Source organism: Macrosteles quadrilineatus, unplaced genomic scaffold (genome assembly GCF_028750875.1).
Source record: "Macrosteles quadrilineatus isolate MER2022 unplaced genomic scaffold, UCM_ALF_1.0 Scaffold_16__1_contigs__length_3527350, whole genome shotgun sequence".
NCBI lineage: Eukaryota > Metazoa > Arthropoda > Insecta > Hemiptera > Cicadellidae > Macrosteles > Macrosteles quadrilineatus.
Window position 1 is genome coordinate 1,967,921 of NW_026542609.1, and position 22,916 is coordinate 1,990,836.

Consider the following 22,916-nt stretch of genomic DNA (forward strand, 5'->3'; position numbering starts at 1 on the left):
ACTTAAGCGATCTTAAACAAGCCTATTTAAATCTCTTTTGAACTCTTCACATCCGCTCACAGTTCACTGACCCCTCCCAACATCAACTCCAGACAGGACAAATAAACTTTCACTTCTCCAGTTTAGTTTAGTTATGTCGTTTGCGTGTGCTGTGTTTTTCTTTAGATTTCCCTTAATTTATTTATCCCAGTGTGTTATATTCCCTGTTTTTATGTTCCCTCGTGTGTTTCGTGTGAAGTGTTTTGTGTTCTGTGTTATTTTCCCTGTTTACAAGTGCAAATTTAATCAAAATGTTATTGTGCGTCCTTTAGTAAAATCCCACTCATACACTACGTTCAGACTCCATTTTAGATTCATACAGATTCATACTACCTTTTGCTGCCACAAATACTCACACATTCACCAATACATACACAATTATACACTCTCTTACTAAAAACACTTTAAAACTTTGAAAAATTCTTAAGAACCTAAAACAACTCCCACAGTACTAATTTACAAAATTTCAAATTCCCTCTTAGCTTGCTAAAATCCCTTAACTAATTAATATTACAACTAAACAAATCTAACTTCTACTTTACAGACATTTCATAAAGACCAATTTAGCTTCAGTCTTCCGTAATCTTCCATTTAATTCCATTTTTCACATTTCCTCTTCCATCAATACATTGGTTACTTTTGGTCCTCTTCACTACTTAACTCTTCTTTAAATCAATTATATGAATTTTCTTCACGTCTTCTAACTTGCTAGGATTTTGTACTAGTACTGTTGAATCACTCAGAAAATAGCGTATTACGTAAGGTCCAACGTATCTAGGTGCTAACTTCTTGCTGAATTTATTCGCTGCATTACTTAAATAATGTGTCTTGATGTACACTTCCATATTCAACTTAAATGGATGGTTTCTCCGAGGATAGCTATATCTCTCCCTTCTTTGATTTCTGGCAATGCTTCTTCTGACGTTATTTATGGCTTTCTCCAAATTTTCCCTCCTTTGATCAGGAGTTAACTTCTCCGAAATAATGTCATTAACATTCCATAAGTTTGTCAGTGCATTGTTACAAGGATGGGCAAACATTAAACCAAAAGCAGTCGATTTAGTCGAACTATTTACAGCAGTATTCAAACTTGTGGCAATCAGTCCCAGATCTGAATCCCATTTATCATGTTGATTACCATAAAAACTCCGTAAAGCATTATTAGTCTCCCTCAAATATCGTTCCGACAAATTTCCGTTTGCTCTGTACGCAGCTAGCTTTCTGTGTTCCACATAGTTATTGAACATGAATTTCTTAAATTCCTTGGATGTAAAATAACTCGCATTATCAGACACAAGTATTCGGGGTACTGAGAAACTATCAAAAATTATCTTCAATTTTTCTATGATGAATTTTGTCTTGCAATCCTTCAGAGGGTACAACCATACAAAACGGGTAAATGCATCAACCACAATTAAAATGTACTGATTGAGTTTATTTGATCGGGGAAATGGTCCAGCTAGGTCAATAAACACTGTGTTTAGAGCTTGAGTTACAGGAACAGATATCAGTCGACCTTCAAACTTACGTTGTTCCGACTTAGACATCAGACAGATCTTACATTCACGGACTTTACCTTTTACGAATTCATTTAATTCAGGATGGTGAAAACTTTCATTTACTTTACTTTGAGTCCTAAAAATTCCCATATGACCACCAATTAATGAGTTGTGATAGAATGCGAATATTACACTAAACAGTTTCTTGGGCAAATAAATCTTCTTTTTAAACAATAAAACTTCATTTTTCAGGGTATAATTTTCATTATTGGTCTTATTCTTGATGCTTTCAATGATTTTCTTACACTCTTCATCGCTCTCTTGATGTACTTTAATGTCCTTAAGATCCAATGGTATTTCATTTAACACATTACAAAAATAGACTTCATTGTTGATATTGCTTAACAGATTAGTTTCGTGAATTTCCGTCTCACTCTCTTTCTCTCCACTAAACATACGTGATAACGCATCAGCTATTATATTCTCCGAACCTTTTACATGTTCAACTGTGAATGGAAGACTAAACAACCTTTCAAACCATCTAGACAATCTTCCACGGCTTTTTCGAGATTTGAGCATGAAACTAAGACCTTGACAATCAGTAACTAATTTAAAACTTCTTACTTCCAAGAATTGATGCCATTTCTCTACACACAATATTACACTATAAGCTTCCTTTTCGTAAGTGCTATAACGCATCTCAGTAGGTGTGAATTTCTTCGAATAGTAAGCAATAGGCATTAAATTCCCCTCCTCATTTCTTTGCAATAAAACACCAGCAGCTGCTAGGTCGCTTGCGTCGGTATGCAACTCGAATTCTTTAGAAAAAATCGGCCATTTGTAGTATAGGCGGATTTGCTATCTTACTCTTTAAGGTTTCAAATGCATTTTGACACTCCTCATTCCACTTAAATTTTACACCTTTCTTTTTCAGCGCAAACAGAGGTAAACATATTTCAGCATATTTAGGAATATATCTAGACCAATAACCACACATTCCTATAAACTGTCGCACTTGCCTCACAGTTTTTGGAGCAGGAAATTTCATTAATGAGTTAGTTCGCTCGGGATCTATTGTGATGCTATCTTGTTTAATAATATGTCCTAAAAAACTTATTTCCTTACAAAAGAATTTGACTTTTTGTGGATTTACTGTAAGTCCGTGTTTTGCTAATCTCTTAATCACTTCAGTAACGTGCTCAATATGGTTTCTCTTATCAGGGCTATATACAACTATATCGTCACAAAAGTTAATCATATACTGAAATTTGATGTCATTAAATATTTTGTCCAAATAATGTGATAGTACGCTACTGCCTATTTTCAATCCAAATGGAATTCTCTTCATACGGAATTTACCAAAAATTGTACTAAAAGATGTTAAATCTCTGGATTCTAAAGCTATGGGACATTGTAAAAATGCTTTGTTTAAATCTATGACTGTAAAATATCTAGCTCCTTTTAGATGCTGATACATATTCTGCATATCTCCTAGCGGGTAATCTACATTGATTAACTTCTTATTGAGTTCAGAGTAGTTAATTACAAGTCTGTCATCTTGAGTCAAAAATGCAGGGGCGCTATACGGACTAGTGGAAACTTCCGCGACATCTTGTTTTATCCAGTCATCAATTATAGCTTTCATCTTCTCTACTTTGGGTGGACTTAAAAAATAAGGGCGTATACTAACAGGTTTATCATCCGTCACTTTAAGCTCAATTTCCAAATCAAGTGCTGATCCTATCTTATCCGTAAAAACAGTAGGAAAATTCTTAATTAACTTCTCAGCTTCTTCACACATTTCAACATCTCCTACTTTAATACTACTTAAGCTTAATTCACTCAGGTTTGTACTTGGAATTAACTTAATTTCATCTTCAGGTTTAAATGTAAAATAACCCATTTGTCGATCCATATTTAGGTTTAACTTGCTTGCACACATAAAAGGGTATCCTAAAATCATGTCAAAATATTTTAACTCAACCACTAAAAATGTTTGTTTCCAGGTAAATGATTTTATCTTAATCAAAGTTTCACATTGCTTATTTATGTTCAAAGGTTCATTGTTTGCAGCAACTATGGTTCCCTGCCAAGTATTTTCACTCATAATTAATTTATTTCCCAATAATCTGTTGTATAAATCCAAGCTTATAAAGTTTTGACTAGCTCCAGTGTCTAACAAAGCTCCCACACTTAATTTGTTTCCTAAATCCACAGAAATACAGGGTAAATGTGTTACAGTTTTAGCTTTTACTTTCTTTAATCCAGGTGAATTTATTTTATTAAAATCCTTAACAACTCTTCTCAGTTCAGACTTAAAATTGGGACTATGAGAACTATATACAGGTTTATTATTTCCGAATTCTTTCTTGCCGTCCGGAAAAACAGATTTGTAGTCTAGGCTACGTGTTTTTCCTGGCTTAACTAGTTTTTTGGATCTGGTCTGTAACAATTACGAGCAATATGACCTACTCTTTGACATTTGAAACAAACAGGCCTCTCATTGTTACGATTTGAGTAGTGACTTTTAGGTCGTTGAACTCCTGGGTTAGGTTTATCCATCCTAGGCTTATCATCAGTTGATAGATAAGGCTTGCTAACACTACTATTACTAACTGGAAAACCTTGATTTCTGAGGTAATCATTGTATGTTACATTATTTAAACTTATACAAAGATGATCTAAGTCTAAAAATGTTTCAGGGTTCTTCTCAAATATTAGTTTGTTGCGCAAATCAGGATGTATTCCATTCTTAATAAAACTAACAAGTTGACTCTCAGTTAAATCACACTTTAATACCTGGTGGTTTATTTTTATTTCATGCACATATATAGACAAAGGTTCAAGGTGTTTTTGAGGTCGAAAAATTAAATCTTGTTTCAGCTTTTCCCTTAAGGTGATTGGCAAAAATGTAGTGATTATATTAGCATGCAACAAATCAATTGATTTTGATTCCCTTTTGAATTCTAATATTTTATTCACTAATGGTGCTGTAGAATAAATTGGTAGAATCTCATACAAATCTTGCTCAGATAAAGAAGTTTCATTACGGACAGTAACTAGGTTTCTCAAAAACTGCAACAATGTGTTTGTTTCTAAACCATTACACACAGGAAATTTTTTTAAATAAATTTCCAATGGGTTTGACAACTTTGTAAAAAGGCTACTAGGACTTAGGCTACTATTTACAACTGTACATGAGTTTGGTTGATTATTTATGACTTGACCCGGCACATTTTGTTGAAAACAATCAATCTCTACTCTTTGAGGTGTAGATGAAGTGAAGTTTTCAGTTGGTGGAACTACTGATTTAGACTGATTTAATTTTTCCCCAATTATTTCATTCTCAACTATAGAGTTATTCAGCTCCTCTTCAAAATCCCCCATCTCCTGGTCCGAGAAGGTATGCATTGTTTTAAATTGCTCAAAACTATTTAAGATTTGCTGATTTAATTTGTCTAAACTAACTTTCTTATCTGGATCCAGCTTACATTGTAATAGATTAGTAGTCCGGTTTTGTACATGCACTAGTTTAGCCTTGATTTTAGCTATTTTGAGTTTAGTCACATTTTCCCTACACTGTTCAATTAGAGAATCAATTTGTTCACACTTTTCCCCAATTATAGTTATTTCCCCAGATAAAGTGTATGAACCTTTTAAATTTGTTAAATCGGTATTCTGGTTAATACAAGATCTTAAAGTTTTTCTTAAAGAGTCTACATCACTATCACTCGTTTCTTCCCCTCTTATTCTTATCTCGTACAGAAGTTCTTCTTTGTATACCCCTACCTTGTAGCCAATTAGGTAGTATACTTTAATTTAGGATGAATCTAATTTAAGCTGGTAGTAGAAGTGAGATAAATTAAAAGACAAAGTAGGCCAAAGATGCATTTATTTTATGGATGTCAAATTTCTCAAAATACACTTTCCAAATGAAATTAAATATCCAGTTGTTACTTCCAAAAATTATACTAAATAATAAAATAGTGGAAAGATCTTACTTTAAACAGAGACACTGGTTTAATGGTCAGAACAGGCACTAGCAGATACCATGCAAACTAGAAGTGGTGCAAAAAGCTACTGGACCAATCATAAGAAGGCGAACAAGAAGTGGTAGTACCAAGAAGTGGTTGATTTCTGTCTGAAAACATCACACAAACCCAATAAAAACTATTCTCTATAAATTCTAATAATTAAAAGTAGATTTAAGATCTTTACAACTTCTTGTGAAAATGTGCTTCTCCTAGAACAAAACTCAACAGGTCTGTATAAACTTTACTTGTTTTCTTTTCTTGTGAAATGCATTAAATTGATTTGAAAACTATTCATTCCTTTTCATCTTTTTCCCAAAAGTGATTTCTACAAAGCTATATACAATAAATCAGCTAAAATCTTATTACTAAACAATATTAAAACTACTTACAATTTTCTACAGCAACCACAACTTAGATGACCATATTTCCAGTGAACTTAACTGACAAAACTTGAAATGGGTTATCACTAACCACTACCAACCCTACAAAACTAAAACTTCTAAACTGCTGGTCACTCTTTCTTAATCTTTCTAGCCAATGATTAAATAATATTGATTTTGTTTTGTTATTTCAAATAAAAACTAACTACCATCGGTACAAATTATAGCAAAAGCTACCAATCTTTGTCATCCGCGTCATAATTCTTGAGCTAACTACTTATGCAGTGATATACCTTACACGTCACAAAACTGGATTAATCCTAGATCCAGTACCTCTGCTCCAACTAGTATTATAACATTGCCGTCCAGGAATCTTTGAACATATAGTTTGACAATAATTGCATGGATAGTACAGCCGTTTCATTTTTTATTTATTTTATTTATTTTACATTCCAACGGACAGCTCCATTTTGATATTTCGTACAAATCAATGCAATACAAACAAGACTTTCTTAAAGCTAGTTATAAATAATGTTGAGTGAAAAACAAAAGAAATTAGAATGAATTGATAACAACAACAAGAGAGACGGCAACAAGATGGCAAAAAGACAGCGGTTGCAACAAAACAAGTGAAAATAAACAAAACAGTTACAACAAAACAAATCAGTAAAAGCGTTCAACAACAAGTAACGTATGAGTTCAGTAAGCGTTTCAACAAGGATTTATTTACTATATGTTCTTAAAACTGAAATTAATTAGAAATACTATTAAAATAAATTAAATTAATTAATTTGATGTGAATTTAGCTTTAGTTAACAACACTCATACAAGTTCATAAACATAAACCAAATAATTTTTTTTTTACTAGAAACGATTTGCAGGGTCGTCCAGATGAACTTGGAAATAGTACCATAGGTAAAAGGAGTAGACATACTCTGTCATACATACATGACTATACTCCTTTTATCTATGATAGTTCATTAGAAAATCTGAATATAAACTTCTCCCCGGTAACACAGGCAATGGGAATTCCTTCTAGACAAGGTTTTCAATAGGCCTACAACAAAATCATAAAACAAAAGATGTTTCTCAGGCTAAGTAGCACACTGTGCACTTCAGCAAATAAATAGTTTACCGAGATAACTATTGCTTACCAAGACAACAGTGTCATTTAAGGAGAAATAGTACAAACTAATGTCACCAAAAGTCTAAATTCATTCTTTATTTTATTTTTTTTAAGAGAGGGAAAAATAGACAACAAAGCTTTAAATAACCGGTATTATCAATTTGTATTTATCTCTCAATTGAATAAATGTAACGGTAGTTACCTCACCACTGTTAACAATAGTAGATATAAAACCAGAATATGACCCCACTTTCGGCGTTTTCGGACTCAGGACTTTTAAATTTTTTGGCGAAAAAACACCCCAAATAGGTATAATATGATGGTTTTACCCCATTTTTGGCGTTTTAGAGGCTATATGGGGGCACTTTTTTGGTAAAAAAATGTTATTAATACTGAAAAACATGTCTGGAAATGAAGAGCTTTTTTTGACCACTTTTTTTAAAGACCCGGCTCTCGGCACGCGAACTCGGGCGCACTCCCGACCTATAGGCATACTTCTGATCCCCAGCGATGACAAACTAAAAGTCTTATGAAAAAATGTTTGAAACAAAAATTGAGGAATATCTAGTCATCTATACTTTTCCCACTGGCAGTTTTTCTCTGACCGAAAAATAAAAAAAATCCTCGCTTACTCACTTTTTCATGTTTACTCAAAGTAACCTTTTTATATTTTCCATAATTAATAATTATACACTAGCACAAATTAAATTATATTTATATTGTATTAAACAGTAGTTCATGTAGAATTTTAATATATAAATTTCATGTTATAAATATTTTTATTAGAAGCTAGACAAACATGTAAGTGATAGGAGGCGCATCACTTTGAACATCGTCATGCCTTCGACAGTGCCGTGCTGGCAACACCTGGAGTTTGAAACCATTGCTATTGCTGAAATTATATTATAACACATTTACATACAAAAGAAACTGGTAAATGGTTTTAATTGTTTAAACTTTTTATGCTGTATTATTATGTAGAAGGTCATGTAGTATGTAGGCTGGAATTTTAGCTGTTTTGTTGTATATCAAGCCTTTTTGAGATATAAATAAACAATAAAGCAGACCTTTATTTACTAATGCTGATATTATATTACAATGCATTGGCATACAAATGAAAACGGTTTGATTTATTTGTACTCATATAAAATAATATAATTCTTTTGAGTTATAGGGACGTCTGGTGATAAAATCACAAATTTAGAACATTTATAATGGACTTTTAAAATAATGGAATTAAGTATAGACTTATAACATTTTCATGATAACTGTTTGATTTATTTGTACTCATTTAAAATAATGTTAAAATAGTATTTGATTTTTATTGTTTTTTATCAAAAGTTGAAACCAATGTAGTGTGCCTAAATGTTTATTTACTGTTTTTTCTGTATCTCAAGCCAATAGATAGAATAGGACAAAGAGGTGTTTTTGGTGTTTTACCTATGAGAATAACATGGGGAGATTTTAAGCCACTTTTTAAAAATTGTGCTTACTCTCTATACATTTCTATGCAAATGTCCATCTCCAAAAATATTTCCAATCCCCATTAATGTCTGTATCATGTGAGATTTGCACCAGTTGGTTTGAAATATTTATAAATATAACGTGTTGCTGGAATCGCCTTAAATGGCAAGAAACATGTAGTCTTGGGACCTCTGGTAAAATATTGGAGTTTTCCTAGTATGGACTAAATATTTTTGAAAATTGAAAAAAATATGTTTTTTACTCAACTATTTTAGTGTCTTGAAACATGTATTACCGAGGAATCAGGCAAATATTTCGTGCCGAAATTATATTTTACCTTACGTGAGAACTTGGAATCATTATTTAAACTCAGTCCTACTCCACAGTATTATTGCAGGCTTGCTTCTCGTCCCAAGTGGTGAATTGTGTACAGTTTATGTGTGGTGCAAAGACTAGTTTCTCTTTTTAGTTGTGACCAGCTCATTTCTAAGATGCTTAATGGTATGTATCCACTTTGCCTCTGAACATAAGTAAATTGTAATCTTCAGTTTAGGACTTAAAGTTAATGTCGGATGCGATGCCTCTTTAATCGGAAGTTTGGGTTGTGATGAGCTCAACCCCTATCACCAATATCAGCATAGATCCATTGAACTATTATGTGTTATTGTACTTTGTGCTGATTAATATGTGTTTGGTAAATTAGCATGGCACAACACACAATCCCACATCTTGCTAATCGTAGTTGGTAGTTTAACTTAGCAACGATAATAACAAATTATTATGTCATTGCATTATTATGTCATGTCGGGGGTCTATTTGGTGGTCAAAGTAGAAGTAGGGAGCATTGACTTTCTACAATCATGATGAGATATCCAGCCAGAGCCTCAGACTGTAATAAAAAAATAGATGAAAATGCAAACTCTAAAGGCCCTGACCATGTTGTATACTTCCAGGCTGGAACAACCTTTACGTGGAATATTGTATATAAATTGTTTGTATACATAAGACTCTTGTAGTGAATGTACTCTTTGATGAAAATACAAAATAAAGATGAAAACTACTTTATGCAAAGAAGAGAACGTAATTGTGAAGGGTAGCTACAAACAATTGCATTTTAGTGAGCAATGAAAGTTGCTATAATTATTGGGATTGTTTTGGGTAAGTTTATAGATATGCATTGTGTTTACAGGAATTAATCACAGTGGGGATGCCATTTACATCGAGACATATCGATTTAGTTAAAGTGATAAAACGAAGACCATGATAGTGGTGGATAAAGATTTTATTTGTTGAGCAATCGATATGAGAAGGAGTTTCTTGTTAAACAATAACCTGGAAAACCAATACAACATAATGCACTGTCATCCCTCATTGGTATTGTAACTTACAAGCTCTGTTGTTCTTTACTCATTTTCAAAAACATATAAATTATAAAATAAGCCATTTTGTTGTTTATTTTACTGTTATGTATTGTAAGTGTATATATTGAAATAAATGGTTAAATAAATGTAAGTTGAAAAATGAGCCTTTTTTTGTCACTAGTTTATTTACATTGATTTGAATCACATTTTTGAACTAACAGATGATTAAATTATTAATTGCATAACATTTGAAACATAGAGATACAACATTTACATTATTAACTGGAAACTATAGATCTATATTATTGTATGAACATAATTTCTGTATTTCATATATGTAAAAGCAATGAGACCATGCTAAATTACAGGATTCAATAACAAAGGAAGCTGATATTGTGCTATATACCTGAGGGTGTAAATATAGAGGTGGGCATTTCCATAGAGACTTAATGACGAATTAGAATGTGAAAGTTCTATGGTAGAAATATCAAGTATGCAAGAGTGATCATCAGAGGTAACATGGTCATCAGGCAATTCATAGAGAGGGGTCAGTCAGGTTGAACTAGTATATTGCAGTGATTCATCCAATATAGAAACAATAGTTACAAATAACCAGAACCAATTACTGAATATTGTAGTTACCAGTTTTCCTATCCTACTGTTAAAATATGAACCTCATTTTAATATGAGTTGGTGAGTTCATGCCCGGTAACATGAATGTAATAATGTTTCTAAATGTATTTATCTTATTTTATGGTAGATTTCACTATGTGTGCTTACTCTATGGTAAAATTCTTTGAGATCATTTAATATTTAACACACTTATATTAGTGAATAAATCATCAAAGTGTGATATAAATATGCTGGGTGAAACGTATTAAAACTTGCTTCCAGTTTATCTATTAAAGGATTGTCAAACGTCTCGGTTTTGCTAACTATGACCTGGTGTCCCGAAAAGGGCTCTTAAGACCATAAGATGACAATACATAAAGTTTGGACTATTGACTGTGATGTGAATTTATGCATACTTTGTCATAAAAATTTTACACTATAGTATTTTTACGAGTTCTGACTGTGACTGTGATGTGAATTTGTGTGTATTTCATTACATAAATTTCACACTTTTTTCACTCATTTCACACCACTATTATGATGTGTTGTGCCTGCATGAGTGTGTTGAGCCATGAATATCATAGACTACCAAGCTATAAGGACGTATGCTAGAACTGATCTAACCTCTGCCAAACCCTGAATACGAGCCTGGATGCACAGACTTTGGACCAAGGATCAATAATTGTAAATAGACAAACCTGTGTGATAGGATATAGAACACTGAAAAATACAAATGTTAGAAACTTTAGTCTTTTACTTATTTACCCTTACCACCCTCTGTTTTGGAGGAAACTGCCTTACAACCAACATTATGAAGATTGCATTAATACTCATGATCTTGGTCATTATAAAATTTATCAAACATAAATCCGTATTTGCCATTATTCATAAACCTTTCCTTGTCTATTATGAAAAAGCTATCCAACACTGGTGGTAAAGACTTTTATATTGATGAAATGAAAAGTCATTATTAATATGATTGTTAAATATAAGGTTTAAAATTTATATTGCCTTGTTTGGATAATATTAGAAAATGTACGTTATCGCATAAATGTTTGCGTACTTTCTAAGTAAAAGCAGTTAATATTTTTATGTTGACCCATTGAGAGAAATTGTATACTATTTGTACTATAAAAAGTCTATTCATGCATATCAGTACAGTAAAAGTTCTGTTACAATCCAGTCATAGGTCAGTCTCAATTGCATCCATAGTTTCTCAGTCAACCTGTCAGTCATTTGGTTACAGTCTGTTTTCTAACTCTTCATTAACCAATATTACATAACATTTTTTATTTAAAACACAATATTCTATAAAATTTTCATTGGCCAGTTGTTGTTGATTGTTATAAACAGTACTTGATATACAAACACATACGTTGTCATCAGTCAGGCGTCCAAACAATTAAAAAATATCGTTGAGAAGAAATTGGTTGTTGTATTTAACAACATAAAGGTCGATTCACAAACGGTATGTAATAGTTTAATCACGTCACAGTGTATACAACAACTGACTGTGACTGTGATGTGAATTTGATTAGTTGTGTGAAATGTGTGAAAATAGTGTGAAATTTTTGAAATTGCTTCCAGTTTATATGTTGTCATTAAGCAAGCGTTTAAAAATCCAACAATATCGTTGAGAAGAAACCAGCTGTTGTATTTGACGACATAAAAATCAATTCACACATAACACGTCACAGTTCAATCACATCAGTTACGACACAGTGTATACACCAACTGACTGTGACTGTGATGTGAATTTGTGTGTACTTCGTCACACAAATTTTACACAAATTTCACACATTTTTCACACATTTCACACAACTATCATGATATTTGTGTGAAATGTGTGAAAAATGTGTGAAATTTGTGTAAAATTTGTGTGACGAAGTACACACAAATTCACATCACAGTCACAGTCAGTTGGTGTATACACTGTGTCGTAACTGATGTGATTGAACTGTGACGTGTTATGTGTGAATTGATTTTTATGTCGTCAAATACAACAGCTGGTTTCTTCTCAACGATATTGTTGGATTTTTAAACGCTTGCTTAATGACAACATATAAACTGGAAGCAATTTCAAAAATTTCACACTATTTTCACACATTTCACACAACTAATCAAATTCACATCACAGTCACAGTCAGTTGTTGTATACACTGTGACGTGATTAAACTATTACATACCGTTTGTGAATCGACCTTTATGTTGTTAAATACAACAACCAATTTCTTCTCAACGATATTTTTTAATTGTTTGGACGCCTGACTGATGACAACGTATGTGTTTGTATATCAAGTACTGTTTATAACAATCAACAACAACTGGCCAATGAAAATTTTATAGAATATTGTGTTTTAAATAAAAAATGTTATGTAATATTGGTTAATGAAGAGTTAGAAAACAGACTGTAACCAAATGACTGACAGGTTGACTGAGAAACTATGGATGCAATTGAGACTGACCTATGACTGGATTGTAACAGAACTTTTACTGTACTGATATGCATGAATAGACTTTTTATAGTACAAATAGTATACAATTTCTCTCAATGGGTCAACATAAAAATATTAACTGCTTTTACTTAGAAAGTACGCAAACATTTATGCGATAACGTACATTTTCTAATATTATCCAAACAAGGCAATATAAATTTTAAACCTTATATTTAACAATCATATTAATAATGACTTTTCATTTCATCAATATAAAAGTCTTTACCACCAGTGTTGGATAGCTTTTTCATAATAGACAAGGAAAGGTTTATGAATAATGGCAAATACGGATTTATGTTTGATAAATTTTATAATGACCAAGATCATGAGTATTAATGCAATCTTCATAATGTTGGTTGTAAGGCAGTTTCCTCCAAAACAGAGGGTGGTAAGGGTAAATAAGTAAAAGACTAAAGTTTCTAACATTTGTATTTTTCAGTGTTCTATATCCTATCACACAGGTTTGTCTATTTACAATTATTGATCCTTGGTCCAAAGTCTGTGCATCCAGGCTCGTATTCAGGGTTTGGCAGAGGTTAGATCAGTTCTAGCATACGTCCTTATAGCTTGGTAGTCTATGATATTCATGGCTCAACACACTCATGCAGGCACAACACATCATAATAGTGGTGTGAAATGAGTGAAAAAAGTGTGAAATTTATGTAATGAAATACACACAAATTCACATCACAGTCACAGTCAGAACTCGTAAAAATACTATAGTGTAAAATTTTTATGACAAAGTATGCATAAATTCACATCACAGTCAATAGTCCAAACTTTATGTATTGTCATCTTATGGTCTTAAGAGCCCTTTTCGGGACACCAGGTCATAGTTAGCAAAACCGAGACGTTTGACAATCCTTTAATAGATAAACTGGAAGCAAGTTTTAATACGTTTCACCCAGCATATTTATATCACACTTTGATGATTTATTCACTAATATAAGTGTGTTAAATATTAAATGATCTCAAAGAATTTTACCATAGAGTAAGCACACATAGTGAAATCTACCATAAAATAAGATAAATACATTTAGAAACATTATTACATTCATGTTACCGGGCATGAACTCACCAACTCATATTAAAATGAGGTTCATATTTTAACAGTAGGATAGGAAAACTGGTAACTACAATATTCAGTAATTGGTTCTGGTTATTTGTAACTATTGTTTCTATATTGGATGAATCACTGCAATATACTAGTTCAACCTGACTGACCCCTCTCTATGAATTGCCTGATGACCATGTTACCTCTGATGATCACTCTTGCATACTTGATATTTCTACCATAGAACTTTCACATTCTAATTCGTCATTAAGTCTCTATGGAAATGCCCACCTCTATATTTACACCCTCAGGTATATAGCACAATATCAGCTTCCTTTGTTATTGAATCCTGTAATTTAGCATGGTCTCATTGCTTTTACATATATGAAATACAGAAATTATGTTCATACAATAATATAGATCTATAGTTTCCAGTTAATAATGTAAATGTTGTATCTCTATGTTTCAAATGTTATGCAATTAATAATTTAATCATCTGTTAGTTCAAAAATGTGATTCAAATCAATGTAAATAAACTAGTGACAAAAAAAGGCTCATTTTTCAACTTACATTTATTTAACCATTTATTTCAATATATACACTTACAATACATAACAGTAAAATAAACAACAAAATGGCTTATTTTATAATTTATATGTTTTTGAAAATGAGTAAAGAACAACAGAGCTTGTAAGTTACAATACCAATGAGGGATGACAGTGCATTATGTTGTATTGGTTTTCCAGGTTATTGTTTAACAAGAAACTCCTTCTCATATCGATTGCTCAACAAATAAAATCTTTATCCACCACTATCATGGTCTTCGTTTTATCACTTTAACTAAATCGATATGTCTCGATGTAAATGGCATCCCCACTGTGATTAATTCCTGTAAACACAATGCATATCTATAAACTTACCCAAAACAATCCCAATAATTATAGCAACTTTCATTGCTCACTAAAATGCAATTGTTTGTAGCTACCCTTCACAATTACGTTCTCTTCTTTGCATAAAGTAGTTTTCATCTTTATTTTGTATTTTCATCAAAGAGTACATTCACTACAAGAGTCTTATGTATACAAACAATTTATATACAATATTCCACGTAAAGGTTGTTCCAGCCTGGAAGTATACAACATGGTCAGGGCCTTTAGAGTTTGCATTTTCATCTATTTTTTTATTACAGTCTGAGGCTCTGGCTGGATATCTCATCATGATTGTAGAAAGTCAATGCTCCCTACTTCTACTTTGACCACCAAATAGACCCCCGACATGACATAATAATGCAATGACATAATAATTTGTTATTATCGTTGCTAAGTTAAACTACCAACTACGATTAGCAAGATGTGGGATTGTGTGTTGTGCCATGCTAATTTACCAAACACATATTAATCAGCACAAAGTACAATAACACATAATAGTTCAATGGATCTATGCTGATATTGGTGATAGGGGTTGAGCTCATCACAACCCAAACTTCCGATTAAAGAGGCATCGCATCCGACATTAACTTTAAGTCCTAAACTGAAGATTACAATTTACTTATGTTCAGAGGCAAAGTGGATACATACCATTAAGCATCTTAGAAATGAGCTGGTCACAACTAAAAAGAGAAACTAGTCTTTGCACCACACATAAACTGTACACAATTCACCACTTGGGACGAGAAGCAAGCCTGCAATAATACTGTGGAGTAGGACTGAGTTTAAATAATGATTCCAAGTTCTCACGTAAGGTAAAATATAATTTCGGCACGAAATATTTGCCTGATTCCTCGGTAATACATGTTTCAAGACACTAAAATAGTTGAGTAAAAAACATATTTTTTTCAATTTTCAAAAATATTTAGTCCATACTAGGAAAACTCCAATATTTTACCAGAGGTCCCAAGACTACATGTTTCTTGCCATTTAAGGCGATTCCAGCAACACGTTATATTTATAAATATTTCAAACCAACTGGTGCAAATCTCACATGATACAGACATTAATGGGGATTGGAAATATTTTTGGAGATGGACATTTGCATAGAAATGTATAGAGAGTAAGCACAATTTTTAAAAAGTGGCTTAAAATCTCCCCATGTTATTCTCATAGGTAAAACACCAAAAACACCTCTTTGTCCTATTCTATCTATTGGCTTGAGATACAGAAAAAACAGTAAATAAACATTTAGGCACACTACATTGGTTTCAACTTTTGATAAAAAACAATAAAAATCAAATACTATTTTAACATTATTTTAAATGAGTACAAATAAATCAAACAGTTATCATGAAAATGTTATAAGTCTATACTTAATTCCATTATTTTAAAAGTCCATTATAAATGTTCTAAATTTGTGATTTTATCACCAGACGTCCCTATAACTCAAAAGAATTATATTATTTTATATGAGTACAAATAAATCAAACCGTTTTCATTTGTATGCCAATGCATTGTAATATAATATCAGCATTAGTAAATAAAGGTCTGCTTTATTGTTTATTTATATCTCAAAAAGGCTTGATATACAACAAAACAGCTAAAATTCCAGCCTACATACTACATGACCTTCTACATAATAATACAGCATAAAAAGTTTAAACAATTAAAACCATTTACCAGTTTCTTTTGTATGTAAATGTGTTATAATATAATTTCAGCAATAGCAATGGTTTCAAACTCCAGGTGTTGCCAGCACGGCACTGTCGAAGGCATGACGATGTTCAAAGTGATGCGCCTCCTATCACTTACATGTTTGTCTAGCTTCTAATAAAAATATTTATAACATGAAATTTATATATTAAAATTCTACATGAACTACTGTTTAATACAATATAAATATAATTTAATTTGTGCTAGTGTATAATTATTAATTATGGAAAATATAAAAAGGTTACTTTGAGTAAACATGAAAAAGTGAGTAAGCGAGGATTTTTTTTATTTTTCGGTCAGAGAAAAACTGCCAGTGGGAAAAGTATAGATGACTAGATATTCCTCAATTTTTGTTTCAAACATTTTTTCATAAGACTTTTAGTTTGTCATCGCTGGGGATCAGAAGTATGCCTATAGGTCGGGAGTGCGCCCGAGTTCGCGTGCCGAGAGCCGGGTCTTTAAAAAAAGTGGTCAAAAAAAGCTCTTCATTTCCAGACATGTTTTTCAGTATTAATAACATTTTTTTACCAAAAAAGTGCCCCCATATAGCCTCTAAAACGCCAAAAATGGGGTAAAACCATCATATTATACCTATTTGGGGTGTTTTTTCGCCAAAAAATTTAAAAGTCCTGAGTCCGAAAACGCCGAAAGTGGGGTCATATTCTGGTTTTATATCTACTAACAATATTTGACCCTCCTATTACATAAATATGTTAGTTAATTTAATATTCAAACTCGTGTACATGTTGCTCGAATTCGAGCAATTTCAAAGTATTACAGAATTTATTTCAAAACGAAAAAAAGTAATAATCAATGAGTTTAAAAGAGTCAACTCAAAGATCACCAGTGTGTAACTGCTGGAGATACTCACGATGTATATACAGTAATCAACATTTCCTGTAAATATTTTATCATATTTCATAAATTGGTATTGCTTTTTAATGTTTCTACAAATGTTTCCTGACTTATAGCTGCATAAGGTTGTCCATGTTTATCTTATTTATTGATAAACCTATGTATGGCACCACCCTTGTCGCCAGCAGTAAGTTTACAAATTTCAGTAATTTTTTAATAAAGATAAACACTTTTTTGATCATATTAAGGACTTCCTGTTGTCTGTAACAATTTTATTTGTTCAATCGGCGTATTTTTATTTATTTAGCTAAATAAAACATTTATTTCATTGAAGTAAACTAATATAGGCCTATTTATATTCACTGTACTGTGTATAACAAAATATCGATTGAGAAACAAACAATTACACGTAATAAGAACCTCGCTAGTCCACTGCATTGTGATAGCTGAAAATCGTCGGAATGAAAACCGCCGCTACAAGATACAGAAGTTGGTACGCCTGCAGTGCCCTCCACAGCTGCGCGCGCCGCTGGCACTGCCGCTCAACACATCCCCACCTAAAAGACGAGCAAGTGGTAAGTCGGTCGGGAGGATTGACGACAAGTTGGTTTCTCGTATATAATAATTTAGATTTACAGGCCGGTCAACTGGACTGACGATGAAATAACTTGTCGACGTACTGGTTTTCAGTATTTATCTATTTAATTAAAAAAGACGGTCTAGTGGCAAGACGACCAAGTATCTTGTCGGTCAACTGGTGGCCCCCCCACTGGGTACTCATAGTTTATTATTTACTACGACTACGACCTCGTGGCAGCAATGAATCATGTTCCAACCTGTCACAGCTCCCCTGCCCTTCCACACGTAAGTTCAAATTGAGATTGTGAAGAAATTAACAGACTTTGAGGTAAAACAGGTTATGGATTATAACAAATTACACCTTTTTGGTAAAGTAAATACGGAACGAACAACTTTCTTATAGTCAATCAAACGTTTCTGCCTGCAAGCCTGTATGAACACAGTTAAAAGGAGGTAAATGAAACAGTTAATCAAAAGGCTTTGCGTTGCAAAGTTAAAAGCGGCATTTTAGGTCTTTAAGTGCAATAATGAGCTTAAGAGATTTAATGTCTTTGTCTTGACCAAGGGTGGATGAGAAATTGTATGAACCGTATGTTTTACTTTTACTCGCCTTCGCATTAGTTAGGTCTTGTTCACGGTTTCGCTTCATTCAACGCAATCTTTCTGCTTGTCAAGAAAAAGGTTGCCAAGTTTTAGACACAGTCAAATATTGAATAGTAGATTGTATCTTTTGAATCCCGACAGTGTTTAAGGACCACAAAATAAGAATCTTATTTGAGCATAGATTTTTTGTTAGTGTTGAAAATTCTTACACAATATGAAGAGAATAATTAATTTATTAATGTTGAATTTTAAAGTGAAACCAATTATATCATGCAATCGACTTAAGAAAAGTTTAGTTCTAATAGATTATGTTGTCTCAAAAAAACGTTTATCTTTCTTTTTGAAGTGATGAAATGTGATTGTGTTTAATCGGGTTGTGTTTTATCGTGTGCATTCCTATATAATTCATATATTCATATATATTCCTAAATATCTATAGTTAACTGTACATAATAAGTAAATGTTTCTCTTAAGAAAGTCCTCCATGGTTTCACAACCTCATTAAAACATCCAATCATTAAAAAAACTTGGAAGAATGTATACACAAAGCTGTATTTTCAACGTTTTACGAGAATGCGAAGTAAAGTTTTACATGGGCGAAGTATGTCTATAGTTTTATTGTTGCACTCTAAAGAGATTTATTATACTAAAATATTTAAAATAGAAAACTCTTTTACATCTAGAAAATGTTCTGAAAATAAATAACAATTTATGTTAACAATGTCTGGTTATAAATGAATTCCACCATAAAGAGCTTCCATAGCTATGCAACCACACCGCCTCGAGCAAGCTCCCAGATGACAGGATTTCATTTATCTCTCGTTTCTTTCCTTACAATAAATACCCTACTGTGTTTTAAAGAAAAAAAATATGTATCTACAGCAAGTACTGTTTTGGTAATTATGACACACTATTTCTTATTGGCTTAAAGAAAAATTATATTTAGCTTGACTGTGATTTAAGTAATTTTAAAAATAGTTTATTTAGTTTTTTGTTTATTAATATTCATTATGAAATCTCCTGGGCTACGTAGATATGACTTTTCAGGCTATGGTCAGTAGTCCAAATTATGTCAACATTTCAAAAAGTATATGTTTAGTTGCAATGCAACATCATCAGAGGCAACACATCAAAACATTAAAATTGAACAATAAATAGTAGATACGTTACACAAACGACATTTAAACACATGAAACGACACGAAACTTTTCATGTAGACACTTCGTTTGCTAACAGTTAGAGTTCAACGACTTAAACTTGATTGAAACACATTTTTTATTCAATACCTCCTAAAATATTGAATAAAAAATAGTATTACTTAATGACTAAATATTAATTTCTATATGCTGTTGATATTTGCACCGCACTATTCGACATTGCAAGCACTAAGACATAACGCAGCACTAAAGATGTGCTCAACCTGTCTAGCTAATGGTGTTAGATCCATTAGTCTGTCTCCGGCTTATTGTGCATATTGCTAAGACTTCCATCACCGATATACAGAAATCCTAGTACAATACGGACCTTGAATTAATTTTGCTATTTTGTAAACAATAGTTAGCTGGGAATAATCTATTTAGGTAAGATTGAATTTGATCTAGGCGTCTCGACAGGTTGCGTATTTTTAGACGAAGATTACTGAAGGATTAGGCAAATTGATGGACGGATAGCTTTGTTGTGCTAAGATCTACTGTTTTTAAGCAATCAATCATTGAGCTGTCAATAGTAATATAAATAAGATATGGAAGCATATGAGATAATTAACATTTATATTTTTAGTATGTCATAAAATCGTTAATCAAGATGGGGTCGCATATGAGTATGGTCGCCGTTTCAGAATAAAGTACTTAAGTATTAATCTTAACAAATTATTAGTGAAAGATCAGTATTAAATGAAGTAACGGGCCTTGTGTAGTTTTGTTACTGACCTAAGATAACTATTCATAGGCCTATAGTCAATGCTTTTATCCACTTTAATTATTAGTTAAACAGGTTATAAGTATTTGAACAATATCAGTTCAAGAAATGTTTATGCTGGATCAGCTTAAGTATATAAACACGAAATCAAACTACTGATCTTGCGTGTTCAATAACCAAATTGAATACTGTATGTTAGTTTACAATTCGTGCTCACAGCTTATTTTTACAGGAAGTAGCCCTAATATTTGTAAAAATAAATGTCAAAAACATTAATATACTAGCACTTAAATTATATCAAGATGTACAAACAAAATGCAATTCAAATCATTAGGTTTACAACTATCATATATTTCCTAACACAATCATCTTATATATGCAGCTGTTATTTCTTAGTTAAAAAAAAGTCATACAAGCTCAAATCTAAACAATAGGGTAGTCCTATTTACAATATTATTTTTCAAAGATTACTCAAAGTTTATTATTCTACTCTAACCACTTATGTTTCCTTCGTACGTTGTTATGAAAAAAAAAACACCCATATTAATTTGGTACATATATATTTTTTTCAGAAAAAAAAAAAAACAATATTAGAACCATTATTAAATATGAAGGGTAAAATGGCATTCAATTCACAACTAAGTGAACAGTTACATAAATGAAGTGTGCGTGCGTGTGAAGGCTGTGAAAGAACACTGTTACAAATGTGGGGCAACCCGCCTCGACGTGGGGAAGGACTTACCTAGAGGCCACTGGGACACTGGATCGATCCACAACCGATGGCCATTTCACCACTTGACCACGAGATTCGCTCACTCGCAAGAGTTTTGGTTGCTAAACTGTTACTAAATCACGAAAACGATAAGTCACTGTTTATTTACAAGGTCCGTAGCAAAACCGCAGGTAAGAGGATGTATTGCGCGAAAAGACGTTCTCGCATTGAACTAGAGATGGAGGCTAGAGCGCGTGCGCGCGTGTTCGGATGCTGCGGCTGGAGCGCCACCTGTGCCCCCTCCCACCGCGGCTATTGATGCGGAAATTTCAATCATCCCTAACTTCACCTATTAGCGGAAATAAATTAATCCCCGATAAAACCTTTAATGGGTTTTTACACGGGTTAGGAAGGTATTATGTGTTAGGAAGCATAATCAAAGTATTATAGAAATTAAACTTGATTCCGGTAGAAAGTAGTTTAATTTTATAAAAGTTATCGATATAAATAATCCAACATTATTATTTCAAGTAAAAAATAAGAAAAAATTCTATTTACATATATTCATGCAAATTAAACAGGACATTTTAATAAACTGCCAAAGTATAAAGCATGATTACTTCTCAGAAACTGTGATTTCATTGAAGACAAAACCTTATCACATTGAATATTTGATACTTGTAAAACCAAAGGTAGACTGTAAGTTGGTTCATTGATTTTAACACAACGCAAAGCACATTAATTTGTATTGAATTGTTATTTATTGCTGAACAACAGTGAATGATTCTCTCTGAAGCAAGATCAGCTGTTCTAAGATCAGCTGTCACTGATTGTTGTGTTTAATTAATGATTCATGAAACGCGTATCTACTACGCCTTCGAATTATTAGAGTAACTATATTTGAATTTCCATTGTATTTCAACAATACAGAGTTGTCATTAATAAGTCCTATTTCAACATTGAACAATTATAAAATGTTATATTTTTTTCTTTCGAGATATAAAATCTAAAACTGACTTTGGGAATGGTTCCTTGATCATATATTTCTTCAAATTGAATGTCCAAAGTGTAAAATAGTGTTTTTCGTAACTATTTCCACTTTAATATCTTTTCAGATAATAAAAAAAAACTCATGCAACTTGAAAAAATATAACAAAACTACAACATTCATCGTGCAATTGAAAAGATCTTCATGGGGATAAATCAAAAGACCCTAACAAAACTTTAGACCCAGAGAAACACAACAATACCTTTAACTGATACAATATGGATCACAGTTGGCAAAGGATTGGAAGTCTTCAAGGTCTATTAGCCTTGGCAGTTAACTCATTAAACAAAACCCTTGACAAAAGACGGCAGCATTCATTGTTGCTACACACACTAACGATTCGTGTCGAAGTGTATTTTTGTTCATTCATTCTGTTGGTCTCTATTAGATTGTCATTCACAACTTGTATATTTTGAAACTACAAAAAATCAAACGCAAATGATATCTATATGATAGCTTCTGTTGTGGAACATGTTGGAATTCACATACATTTTCT

General features: G+C 32.3%; 1 protein-coding gene across 1 annotated transcript in view; it reads right to left on the reverse strand.

Annotated features, from left to right (window-relative positions):
- LOC129005123 (gamma-aminobutyric acid receptor subunit beta-like) overlaps nt 1-21,649 on the reverse strand; it is a 76,654-nt gene extending 55,005 nt beyond the window's left edge. Inside the window, exon 1 of the mRNA XM_054433936.1 lies at nt 21,403-21,649. The gene's annotated coding sequence lies outside the window, so the exon portion shown is untranslated. The remainder of the gene's footprint in view (nt 1-21,402) is intronic.
- Nucleotides 21,650-22,916: the final 1,267 nt, after the last annotated feature.